The 13,205-nt window shown below is 39.8% G+C and overlaps 1 pseudogene across 1 annotated transcript; it reads right to left on the reverse strand.

Annotated features, from left to right (window-relative positions):
* Nucleotides 1-2,741: 2,741 nt before the first annotated feature.
* On the reverse strand, nucleotides 2,742-3,240 carry LOC308521603 (ADP-ribosylation factor-like protein 5A; annotated as a pseudogene). Its single transcript has one exon. The product of its transcript is annotated as an ADP-ribosylation factor-like protein 5A (transcript).
* Between the last annotated feature and the right edge of the window lie 9,965 nt (nucleotides 3,241-13,205).

A 13,205-nucleotide genomic window follows, 5' to 3' on the forward strand; every position in this document is an offset into this window, starting at 1 on the left:
CTTTTAAAGGGGAATTCATGTTGCACTTTGAACACTACAGTCCATTGTTTAGCCCATTAATATGTGAAAAATACAGGGATTGTAAGTAAGGCTTTTACCTCTTGCTTTTGATCTCCCCCTTTCTTGCCTATGGAGCTGGCACCCTGTGATAGCTTTTGCTTTCCAGCATCTCACAGCCATCCGGCTCTCTCTACTCCTGTTAGTGATTCTATTCGCTCAACAGTACTTAACTACAGTTTTCACGGTCAATTATTAATGAATGCTTCATTTTATCTGTAGTATTACTTTGCTAACAAAACTGCTGTGAAGTTAATTACCTGGCAGTTTTTTAAAGGATACAATCGAACGAAATGGCTTTTGCTGTTAAATTGTCATGTAGACCCACTTTTGTGATTACAGGGTAACAACAGATCCCTTTGATAACTAAGCCAAGCAGATAAAATATTCACAAAACCGAAATCCGGTGGGGTCTGGAACCTATGGCTTTGCAGTTTGGAAGGCATTTGATTATGTCCTTTGTAGATTGTTCATGTTCTTTGAACCTAGTTGAAAAAAATAAAAAAGGTTTGTATCTCAGCCTGCTGAGCTCCTCACATTTAACACAGAATAAGTGGCTTCCACAAATCAAGGTATCCCAGGTAGCAGAGGTGTGCCTCACAAACAATGGCTGGGAGACAGCTGGCCACAGGCACATCTAGAGCCTGCACTGTGAAGCCAGCTGAATTGTGGAGAATGGAAGTTCAGGAAATGGAAACTCCTAAAAGATTCCTATCGTTATAGGCTGAAGACGCCTGTCTGTCTTGACTCATTTAAAAAAATTCTTCTCCATGAAAATACTGAGGCAATAGGTTTGAGATTTTTAATTAGGAACTCTCTCTGTGCTCTTAGGGGGAGCACAGCCACGATGTCTAGCCTAAGTGGCCAGATTTAGTAAATAAAAATACACGGTGCCCAGTTACATTTGAATTGCAGAAAACAAGTATGTGCATGTGCCCTACTGTATTTTATTTTATCTGGAAACCCTACATTTGAGTTTTATTTTTATTTTTTAAATCTCACATAACAGTTATACTTATTTTCCTATCACAAATACTAGTAGTAAGGGAATTAAAAAAGTCAAATGGGTATGATTATGTTACTTTGTTAACATTCCACTTGATTTAGCTTGGGGGCAGTTTTGAGAGTTTTTGTAACTATTTCAAAGCAGTGGTTTCAAATCTGAGTACCTATTGTACTTTACCTGGAAAGGTAATAAAACTTATTGAGGTATTGATACCATTGTAATTAACTAGTTATTAATAATAGGAAAGAAGCAAAGGGAAGGCCAGATATTATAGGCATGTCACTAGGGCAGCTTCACCAGGATACAACTTTACATTCCCCAGGAGTCCAATAAAGGAGAGATAGACACATGCCCAGTAAAGTTGGGGTGACATAGGGAAGGTGCTTTCTGAGAACAAAGGTCATTGGCTAGAATGGGTGTGGCCACTGCAAGGGCAAGAAATTTGGGATATCCCCTGAACAAAGGGTTCGCTCTCTTCTGCTCTCACTGCTCCTGGGACTCTTGGGATTTGTGTGACTTTGGGTTTGTGAGACTGCTCTTGTGTTTGGCCACATGGCCCACAGCCACATGAGCTCCACACACAATGACTGATGGACTGCAGCTAGCTTGATGCTGGCTCCAACATGAGAAGAAAACTTTGGACCCTGGCTTTGCTTCAAGCCCTGCCGAAACCCCAGCTACACTTCTTCTATGACTAGACTAAGGCAAATGGGACTTTGGAAACACAAATATTTTAATTTCATGGACATAAAAATTTCTACCATATCTCATCCTCCCATGGTGGCCTCTGGAAATGCTTATTCCAACAGAACCCCAAGAACCCCACTCCTATCAATAACAGAATGATCAAGACGGTCTTAGGATTCCCCTTAGATTAGATCAAGACTAAACTTTACACAGGCTTCTTCCTTTTATTTTTCTAAAATATTTTTTCCTCCTTCCCTCCCTTCCTCCCTCCCTCCCTCCCTCCCTCCCTCCCTCCCTCCCTCCCTCCCTCCCTTCCTTCCTTCCTTCCTTCCTTCCTTCCTTCCTTCCTTCCTCCCTTCCTTTCTTCTTTAAAGAGCAACTCAATGATTTTTGAGAGTTGATTAGTACAATACAGAAAACATAGGGAAAAGTACTTGGCAGTACTTAACTCATTATGGTTATAATAAGAATATTACAAATTTTTGTTACTCACTTTTTCAGAACATAAATCAAAGCCATTAACTTGAACTTGAGGTATATGCACAATACATACACAGCATTATGCAAAAATACTTTTCATAAGTAACATTGCATTTTAAAATATTGGAAACTAAATATCTGTGCTGATTTGTATTTTGACTTAAAGGAACCATCAGAGAACAGCATTCAACTAAGGAGGGTGATACTGACAATGAAGCTCTTAAAGTTAAAAATGTCTTCCTCCCCTTTACACATACCACAGGCTACACCGTGTCCGGAGAGGATTCATTATGAGGAAAACGTCAATCACAGCTTTGAGACCTTGCTTTGGAAGAAAATAATGAATGAGAAAGCAATCTTCACGTTCAAATAAGTGGTCTTGATTTTTCTTCTTATAGAAAAAGTTTAAATAAGTTTATTATGAATATAGCTGCACCATTAATTTCTGCAGCTCTCAGGTAAAGTCCAGCACTTCGCTTTTACAAAGTCTCTGAGAAGAGGTCAGCAGAAATCATCTCATCTTAACTTGTGGCATCATCCATTCAAGTCCTTGGCATAATCCCTCACCCGGAAGAGCACAGCATGCCACTGGTGGTTTTCAATGGAAGTTATTTAAAAAACGGGGAGATTTCTGCTACAGTCATGTGTTCTTTTACATCTTGTTTATTAGCAAAAATCAGCAATCCTGCTTTCCTTAGGTCCTCATGGGCTAACGTTTTTGTACAGTTCTGCTCTAGGAAGTCCTTTCTCTATCTGTACTGTTCACAACACTGACTACAGACTCTGTATTAGTGTAGTGAGTGTTCCAGGAAGAGTGAAGAGATTCTTGGCCACCAATATCCCACATTAGAAATAGTGTATTATTGATCATTATCTCTTCTACTTCCTATGGTAGGAATGTATGTATGTATTACTTCATTCTTAGAAAAAGGATAAAGAATGGTAGGTTTCCCTGCATTATACAGCCCAACAATGAACAGTCTGTATGTCCTGGTGAAGAGAATTCCCATTCTCGGGCAGCAGACTTCTTCCAGACACCTAGGCCTCCGGGCCTCCCCAGGCTCAGGTTGACCGGGAGGAGAAAGACACGCTGGAGCCTCCACCTCTGCTGCCCCAGCTCCCTTGCAACTGGCTGTTGCCTAGGAACCCAAGGGAGGCAAAGCCCAGGTGGCCTTGAGGCCCTGCCCCTGCCACTGCTGCAGTGGCACTCTCCTGCTCTGGGACATCCCCGCTGCACAGTCTGCCACTAGCCTCCTGGACCATTGTCGTCCCCCAGCTCCTTTTGGGCAACTGCCTGAATAGTCTTCTACTAGACTACAGGCCCCTGATCTGTCTTTTTTAGGGCATTTACTTTAGCAACTTGCAATTGTAAATTCTTTCTCTGCACATTTGAGATATAAAACTTCTCCCAGCCTCCTGCCATTTTTGTTTCATGTCTTTCTCAAGGATCTGGGAGCCATGCCTTTGAACTATAATCAAGGAGGATAATGTTCCACCTCCCCATCTCTGTGGGAGGCCTACCTTCAATAACAGACAATTAGCAAACATGGATACTCTAATCTCATTGACAAATCCGCCCCACCCCATCCTTCAGTACTTTTCCACTAGCTCATCCTAGCACTCAAACACCCTCTCACCTTTTGTTTCTGCAGAGCTGAGCTCAGTCCTGTACAGAAATCTCCCTCCCTTACTGCAGTAGCCCCAATAAAATTGTCTCACAGTTTTTACCAAGTGTCCAAAGCATTTTTACTTTGACAGGTGGGATGAGGCCTGGGCCTTTGTACTTGCACCAAATCCTCCAGGTGATTTTGGTACTGACTCAAGTTTGAGAACTACTTTATTTTTAGCAGCATTTTACAAAACACTACAGTCATACGTCTTGAAATCTATTTGACCTTAAAGTACAAATTTGTAGTGACCTTGCTTCAATGACATCTTTTTAAATGAAAATTTAAAAAGTTATGGTTATTACTTATCTTATTCTTTTCTCCAGTTCAATCTAGTAATGATTATCAGCCTTTTAACCAACGTGACCTTCTTGGTTCTTGAGGAATAATATAGCCCAGCCCTGCTGGCATGGCTCAGAGGTTGAGCATTGACCTATGAACCAGGAGGTCACGGTTCGATTCCTGATCAGGGCACATGCCTGGGTTGTGGGCTTGATCCCCAGTGGGGGGCATGCAGGAGGCAGCTGATCAGTGATTCTCGCTCATCATTTCTCTCTCTCTCTCTCTCTCTCTCTCTCTCTCTCTCTCTCTCTCTCTCTTCCTCTGAGAAATCAATAAAAATATATTTTAAAAATAATATAGCCCAGTCACTCTATAGAAGCAGAAATCGGGTGCAATGAAGAGGAGGGTGTGGAGTATGTTACAGCCTCTTAGGTGGTTCTCCTTTCTCTAATCCACCCTCTCACTGAGAAAACCTGCTCATAGCATTCTTCATTTGCCTGGGTGGGTTGCTTAGAAAGGAGATACTATTCTACTCATTTTTCTCCCTCAACACAGTGTCTGGCAATAAATAAAAGCTTAATTAAATCTTATTTTCTTACTCCAACACTTCGCAGAATTTTATCACCTTCTCAGTGTGTATCCTAACCTATCCTTCTTTTATGCCTGACATGATATAATATTAACTTTACATGCAAAACTTTTCTGTGGACCTTTATTTATGGGGGCAGAAAGAGTTTTTCAAATTAGAATAGGAAGGAGATAAGTTTGTCTTATTTTTCTAGCCAAACAATTACCAATTCGAAATCACATAATACATTTTCAATATCATTCATCAAATAGTTACTTACAACCTACTATGTCCCATCACCATACTAGGTACTAGGAGTACAAAAAAAGTATTATATGGTTAGTATACATTTGTATGTTTAGAACAGGAGACAGAAAAACAAATCAATGCAATAGTATTTGATTAATACTATGACCAAAATATGAGCAAATGTTTCTTTCTACTATACTTCTAATGGCCATTCTTTCCCAGAGACTTTGTATTAATAATTTCTCTTTAAATAACAAATGTTAATATTCATAATTATCAAAACTTTGAAGCAATGCAACCAAAATGTCTTTCAGTAGGTGAGTGGATAAATAAACTGATATATCCAGAAAATGGAATAGTATTCAGTGCTAAAAAAAATGAGCTATTAAACCATGAAAAGACAAGAAGGAAACTTAAATGTATATTACTAAGTGAAAGAATCCTATCTGAAAAGGCTAAATACTATATGACATTTTGGAAAAGGTCAAACTATGGCGATAGTAAATAGGGATGAATATATGAGCACAGTGGATTTTTAGGACGATGAAAATACTCTGAATGATACTACAGTGGAGAGTATATAGCATTAAAATGTTGTCCAGATCCATAGAATATGCAACAACAAGAGTGAACCCCAGTATAAACTATGAACTCTAGGTGAAAATGATGTGTTAGTGTAGGTTCATCAATTGTAACAGATGTACCACTCTGGTGGGGTATGTTGCTACTGGGAAGGCTATATGTTTGTGGAGGCAGGGGATATTATAAGAAATCCCTCTGCCTTCCTGTCAATTTTGTTGTGAACCTAAAACTGCTCTAAAAATTAAGTCTATTAGCTCTGGCTGATGTGGCTCAGTGATTAGAGCATTGGCCTGCACACCTAAAGTTCGCAGATTCAATTTCAGGTTAAAAGTTCGTATCTGGGATGCAGGTTCAATTCCCAGCCTCATGCTGGAGGCAACCATTTGATGGGTCTCTTTCAATGTTTCTCTCTCCCCTCTTTACTCCCTCCCTTCCACTCTCTCTAAAAATCAATGAAAAACATATACTTAGGTGAGGATTAGCAATAATAAAAAATTAAGTCTATTAAAAAAATAAATCAATATAGACTTTTTAAAAATTATTTATTGTCTTTATTAAGGTATTACATATGTCTCCTTGTCCTCCCATTGCCCCCCCCCCCATTCATGCCCTCACACCCCTAGTGTCTGTGTCCATTGGTTATGCTTATATGCATTCATACAAGTCCTTTGGTTGATCTCTCCTATTTCCCCCACCCTCCCCTGCCTTCCCTCTGAGGTTTGATGGTCTGATCGATGCTTCTCTGTCGCAGGATCTGTTTCATAAACTGATAAAGTTTATGTTGTTCATTATATTCCACAAATGAGTGAGATCATGTGATATTTATCTTTCTCCAACTGGCTTATTTCGCCTAGCATAATGCTTTCCAGGTCCATCCATGCTGTTGCAAATGATAGGAGTTCCTTCCTTTTTACAGCAGTGTAGTATTCCACTGTGTAGATGTACCACAGTTTTTTAATCCACTCGTCTGCTGATGGGCACTTAGGCTGTTTCCAGATCTTAGCTATTGTAAATTGTGCTACTATGAACATAGGGGTGCAATATCCTTTCTGATTGGTGTTTCTGGTTTCTTGGGATATATTTCTAGAAGTGGGATCACTGGGTCAAATGGGAGTTCCATTTTTAGTTTTTTGAGGAAATTCCATACTGTTCTCCACAGCGGCTGCACCAGTCTGCGTTCCCACCAGCAGTGCAGGAGTGTTTCTTTTTCTCTGCATCCTCTCCAACACTTGTCATTTGTTGATTTGCTGATGATAGCCATTCTGACAGGTGTGAGATGGTACCTCGTTGTCATTTGGATTTGCATCTCCCAGATGAGTGGTGACTTTGAGCATGTTTTCATATGTCTCTTGGCTTTCTGTATGCCCTCTTTCAGAAAGTATCTATTTAGGTCCTTTGCCCATTTTTTGATTGGGTTGTTTATCTTCCTTTTGTTAAGTTGTATGAGTTTCCTGTAAATGTTGGAGATTAAACCCTTATTGGAGATAACATTGGCAAACATGTTCTCTCATGCAGTGGGCTTTCTTGTTGTTTTGTTGATGGTTTCTTTTGTTGTGCAGAAGCTTTTTATTTTGATTTTTTGGTTAACTTCTACCATGATTCAATAATTTAAAAAGAACTTCATTATTCCTTGAGTATGAGCCTCCTGCCAAGTTGTGTCTGGCCTCTTGGCAGATTATGGTTTCAACAGATCCCCTTTGCACAGATCGCCCAGACACTCACCTGGCATGAGGTCCTTGTCAGAAATATGAAAACCAGCAGTGCTCTTTTTGCACAGTCGTACAGGACCATAAAAATGATCATTCAGGTTCAAATAGTTCAAAATAACCATGTTAAGTCATGTAGACTATTTAATATTTCAGTGAAGACTGGGGAATGGATTTGGAGCAGCAGATGGGAAAACGGGGAAGAATAGTCACAATGTAGCATACACTCTTTTTGTAGAAGAGGGTTTCTCAAACTCAGTAATATTGACATTTTGGACTGAAGTAGTCTTTATTGTTAGGAACTCTCCATGTGCCTTTAAGGATGTTAAGTAGCATCCTTAGCCTCTACCCAGTACATGCTAATAGTATCCTCCAAGTTTGACAAACAAAAATGTCTCCAGAATTGCGAAATGTTTCTTGTGGGGCAAAGTCATCCCATATTAACAACCACTGTACTGGAAGAAATATTTAGATTGGCCCCAATCAGGTTAAATCATAAATAATTGTTATATCTAGAAGTATCATTTAGGTTTTATTTGAATATTCTATGTATGAATGACTATGCTTTTTAAATGACCAATAAATAGTTGAGCTTTTCTTTTTTTTAATTTTTATTTATTCACTTTAGAGAGAAAGGAAAGGAGAGAGAGAGAGAGTGAGATAGATAGATAGGAGAGAGAGAGAGAGAGAGAGAGAGAGAGAGAGAGAGAGAGAGAGAGAGAGAGATTTGTTGTTCTACTTATTTATGCATTCATTGGTTGTTTCTTGTATGTGCCCTAACTTGGGATCAAACCCTCAACCTTGGCATATTGGAAGGACACTCTAACCAACTGAGCTACCTGGCCAGGGCCATTAGTTGAACTTTCATATATGAAAAAGAAAAGCAAGTATACTTATAATTTTAAACACTATCATCCCCTCAATGAACAATTAAGAAGGATACATATGTGTTCATATAGTCACTAAGAAATGTATGGATGGATTATGTGACTGCAATTAGTCTCTCAACTCTAGTTTGTCATTGGAGTTGGGTCTGTATATTGCCCTCTACCCCTATCTCCTATCTCATAGTTTCAGAGTGATAGATATTAAGACTTGATTAAAAACAGTGTGTGTGTGTGTGTGTGTGTGTAAATTTGGTGATATTTTGATTAATAAATTATTTTTAAAACAAGCTTACAAGCTTCTTTATAGCAAGAATGTATTTATGTGTTTAAAATTAGCAACAAGTCTTCATAAATCATTCAAACAGAGTTGATGTGCATCTCCAGCTGAATGTACCAGGAAACATCTTGTCACAACTTTTTCTCTAGAGAGAGATTCCAGGTAACATTCAGTTTCCTAGACAGGGTTATTAATCCTGCAAAGATTGTTTGCTGCTCTCCAATAGCCCATTTTCTGAATCCATTCCCACATTAGTAGAGACTTTTCTTCCTTTTAGGTATGCAATACATTAAGCATTCCTACACCTACCCTATAAAAGCACGTAAGGTTCTAGTACCTGTCATAGATGCTAGTTGCCTGCCTGCCTTTGAAGCAGCTTTATTAAAGCAAGCCCATGCACATTAATTTTAATTATCAAAAGAAAGACCTCTCCCTCCTACCCTGATTTCAGACATCAACTTGGACATGGAGGAAGAATTCCCTGCAAGCGAACATTGATGGGTTTTTAAACACTGCTTTTACAATTCAGAAGTCTGATTCTGAACTGCACAAGTTCTTTTTTTAAAAAAAAAATATTTTTATTGATTTCAGAGAGAGGAAGGGAGAGGGAGAGAGAGATAAAAACATCAGTGATGAGAGAGAATCATTGATCAGCTGCCTCCTGCATGTCCCCTATTGGGGACTGAGCCTGAAACCCAGGCATGTGCCCTGGCTGGGAATTGAAATTGTGACCTCCTGGTTCATAGGTCGATGTTCAACCACTGAGGGACGCTGGCCAGGCTGTGCACAAGTTCTTCATAAAACGTTCTTACAAGAAAAATGGTCAGAGGAACAGAACAATCAGGCCTCTTAGGCTTCTCCATGTGCTTCCCTCCCTGTGCATCAGGGGATGGTAAGATGGTGGAGGGAAAGAGACGTTTAGCTTTCCCTGGTGGCTTTGGCCCAGTGAGTTACAATGGAAATCTCTGTGGTCATGTCTGGGAAGGAGATGGTGTGGGATGGTGTGAGGTTGGAGGGCACGTGGAGAGGACTGAGGTGGAGAGAATGCCTTTGGGAAGGTTTTGGGCAGGTTGGAAGGTTGGAAGATCAGAGTGGGAAAAGGAAAATTCCAGGAAGTGAGTGCTGTCCATGGAAAGAGTGCGGATGGGGATAGTGATGGTGAAAGGATTGATATACATTAGGAAAGTGTGCTATCCTTTGGCATTTTCTCAGGAGACAGAATAGAGATGGGCATACTTCCAATTAGTTGTTGTTTGTTGGACATACCTTAGTTTTTCCCTGTGGAATGGGAATAATGATTTGTTCTAGAAGTTATTGTTGATAGAGACTTAGGCCTGTTTATCAACTGTGCCCTATTGCAGCCCTGTAATGTATCGTTTCTCTTTTCCAGGAGAGAACAGGTGGGACATTTTCTTTTGGTTTAGAATTTTCAGGAGAATCTATATTTTTAGGCACATTAAATTTCTTCAATGTTTAATATTTTGTTAACCACTGACTTTATCTTATCTGATGTCTATTCTGATGCATTAAACAGTGCATTAACGTGTACTTCTAATAACAAACTCCTTAATAAATGGTTCCCCTAAAATACTGTCATTTTATTTTTAGATAGAGCATTTTAGTTTTTTTTTTTTTTTTTTTTTTTAAATATATTTTATTGATTTCTTACAGAGAGGAAGGGAGAGGGATAGAGAGCCAGAAACATCCATGAGAGAGAAACATGGATCAGCTGCCTCCTGCACGCCCCCCACTGGGGATGTGCCCGCAACCAAGGTACATGCCCTTGACCGGAATCGAACCGGGGACCCTTGAGTCCGCAGGCCGAAGCTCTATCCACTGAGCTAAACCGGTACTGGCTGAGCATTTTAGTTTTGATAGAGCAGTTTTAATGAGCAGATGGCTGTAAACTCCATTTCCTTTTAGTTCTAGAATTTTGGATTTGTCAAAGTCCTAACATTTCACCCCCAGTTCGTTGAAACACCCCAAAGAAAAACATCATATAACAAAAGCAGGCCCACAGTCTGCTTTTGTTATATAAAGAATATCTTGAGTCTTACTGATTTTTTTCTTTAAAATATAATCTTCTCTGTTTTTTCCTAGAAGAATATTTAGTTAGTTTTCAGATAGATTATTTTATAACCATTTTCATTTGGAGGACAGATTACTAAACATTTGTAGCAAATATATATTTAGATATTTGAATGGACCCAATTAGTGAAAAAATGTTACATATTTGAATTTACTGACATTGAGCCTATTAATCCAAATGAGAAAACAAGTGACTAATTATCTTTAATTTTGGAATTATATGTAAACTGTCGAAACACACACACACACACACACACACACACACACACAACATATGCATTCAAATTCACTTGCGTGAAGAGGTTTTCTTTAGTGTGTGTGTGTGTGTATACTAATTTTTTCAGAAGTTTATATTTTGGGCTTCTATTTGATTATATAGATGCATATATGTATATTTACACTGCAGTTCACTTGCATAATTTTATAATTTTTCTCTTTCTATTTTAAAAAGGACATAAGGAAAATAATGACTTTTTGTATTTTATCCCCAACGTACACCCAAAACTTTAGGATTCTCACATAAAGTAGCAAGCATTTACTCTAAAAGTAAATCCAAAGAAAAGAGGGTTTCCATGACCAACTAACCATGCAGGGATTGAATTCAAAATTCAGAGAATAAAATGTTTTATTAAAATATGTTAGCTTATCACTCCTAGACTGTGCTTTGGAAGTAGCCAATGGCCCTCCTTCAGGTGATCTCAGGCAGTGGTTCATTTTCTTTTGTTAATAGAAATGGATAAATAGAGAAAGAGATATTTCTGACTAATATGTAATCCCTGATGCTGGCATGCATCAGCATGTTATATAACTATGTCTCTATTTATGGTTTCAGTATTTGTTCTGTTACATTTAAATTATAAAAATGTTAGTCCCTGGCCCTTTGCAATGGATCCTCACTGAGCTCAAATTGAGAACAAACATCTTACTGTTTTCTGAGCCAGTGTGCTGGTGACCTATACGGATATCATTAGCATGCAGTGATATGCCTAAGAGATTTTGTTTTAGGCTAAAGCAGAAGAATTTTTTTTAATTGCAGGAGTACATGGTGGTAAAGTGGGTAAATATGAACAAGGGAGGGAGCAGCATGACTACAGCCCATTTGGACTTTTTAAAAAATAAATTTTTATTAATTTCAGAGAGAGGAATAGAGAGGGAGAGATAGCAACATCAGTGATGAGAGAGAATCATTGGTTGGCTGACTCCTGTACACCCCCTACCGGGGATCTAGCTGGGCTCAGCCAGGTGAATTTTTGAGCATTGGCCAAGCAAGGTAGAAGAAAAACTAAGGAGCTGCTTTCATGGGACATGCCAGACTTGCCTGATACTCGTGAGAGTAGCTAGGCTGCTGCAAGGACAGTGACAGCAATGATCAGAGCGTCCAAGAGAACTTCCTTCTCACCTCAGACAGCGACCAGCAAAGCTCTGACTCTGCAAAGACTGGCTACTCTGGGAACCCAGAGAGGTGGCTCTTTGACATGGGCACAGACATTTCACAGGGCACATGCAGCCATGGCAGTGACTAGCAGTTTTCATGCAGGGAGGCAACTCCAGAAGGAAAAGTTGGGAGCATATCTATTGTTTCCCTTTTAGGAACTCCCAGAAATGCCTGGATAGGGAACCCTTTTGGGGGGCTGGAGTCCTTCCTCTATGAGTCGGTAAGGACAGTGACCAGTGAAATTTGGATGTCTACTGTTAATGCAGCTTCTTTCTCCAAAGGTTGCTGAGGGCTGGAGAAATTCACATTATCTTTATGGAATTTCAAAATCACCAGGACTATCCTTTTTTAAAAGGGGTGCACCCAATAATAAAATACAAATAAAAAACCACAATGCCTGAGTGATATTCACTAATATAATTTTGTTTCCACAGTCTGGGTTCATTATGAAACTTCTGAAATGTCTCTGTGCATATTAATGAGTTTAATAATTAGACGAGGAATGAGGGAGAATGTGTGGTTCAGAAGCAATTAGTCAACATTATTAAAACATAACCTATACAATGTATCTATATTTATTGAGGAAGATTGCATTATCAGTTTCAGAATTTAAGGTTTACATATGAAATTATCAGATAATTTATTTGATAGTAAAATTAGGATTATTTTGATTTACTTAGTGCTAGAAAACAGCATTAAACTAAAGCACATTTTATTTTAGTACTAGAGGCCCGGTGCATGAAATTTGTGCCGGGGGGGTGGGGGGAGGGCCCCTCAGCCCGGCCTGCACCCTCTCGAAATCTGGGACCCCTTGGAGGATGTCCGACTGCCGGTTTAGGCCCTACGGGATCAGGCCTAAACTGGCAGTTGGGATCGGGCCTAAACCAACAGTCGGACATCCCTCTTGCAATCTGGGACCTCTGGCTCCTAACTGCTCGCCTGCCTACCTGCCTGATCTTCCCTAACCCCTCTACCTGCCTGCCTGATTGCCCCTAAACACTCGCCTGCCTGCCTGATCACCCCTAACCACTCGGCCTGCCTGCCTCATTGCCCCTAACCACTTGCCTGCCTACCTGATCACCCCTAACCACTCTGCATGCCTGCCTCATTACCCCTAACCACTTGCCTACCTGCCTGATTGCCCCTAACCACTCACCTGCCTGCCTGATTGCTCCTAACCACTTCCCTGCCTGCCTGATTGTCCCTAACCACTTGCCTGCCTGCCTGATCACCC

Source organism: Myotis nattereri (genome assembly GCF_964212035.1).
Source record: "Myotis nattereri genome assembly, chromosome: 6".
Taxonomy (NCBI): Eukaryota; Metazoa; Chordata; class Mammalia; order Chiroptera; family Vespertilionidae; genus Myotis; species Myotis nattereri.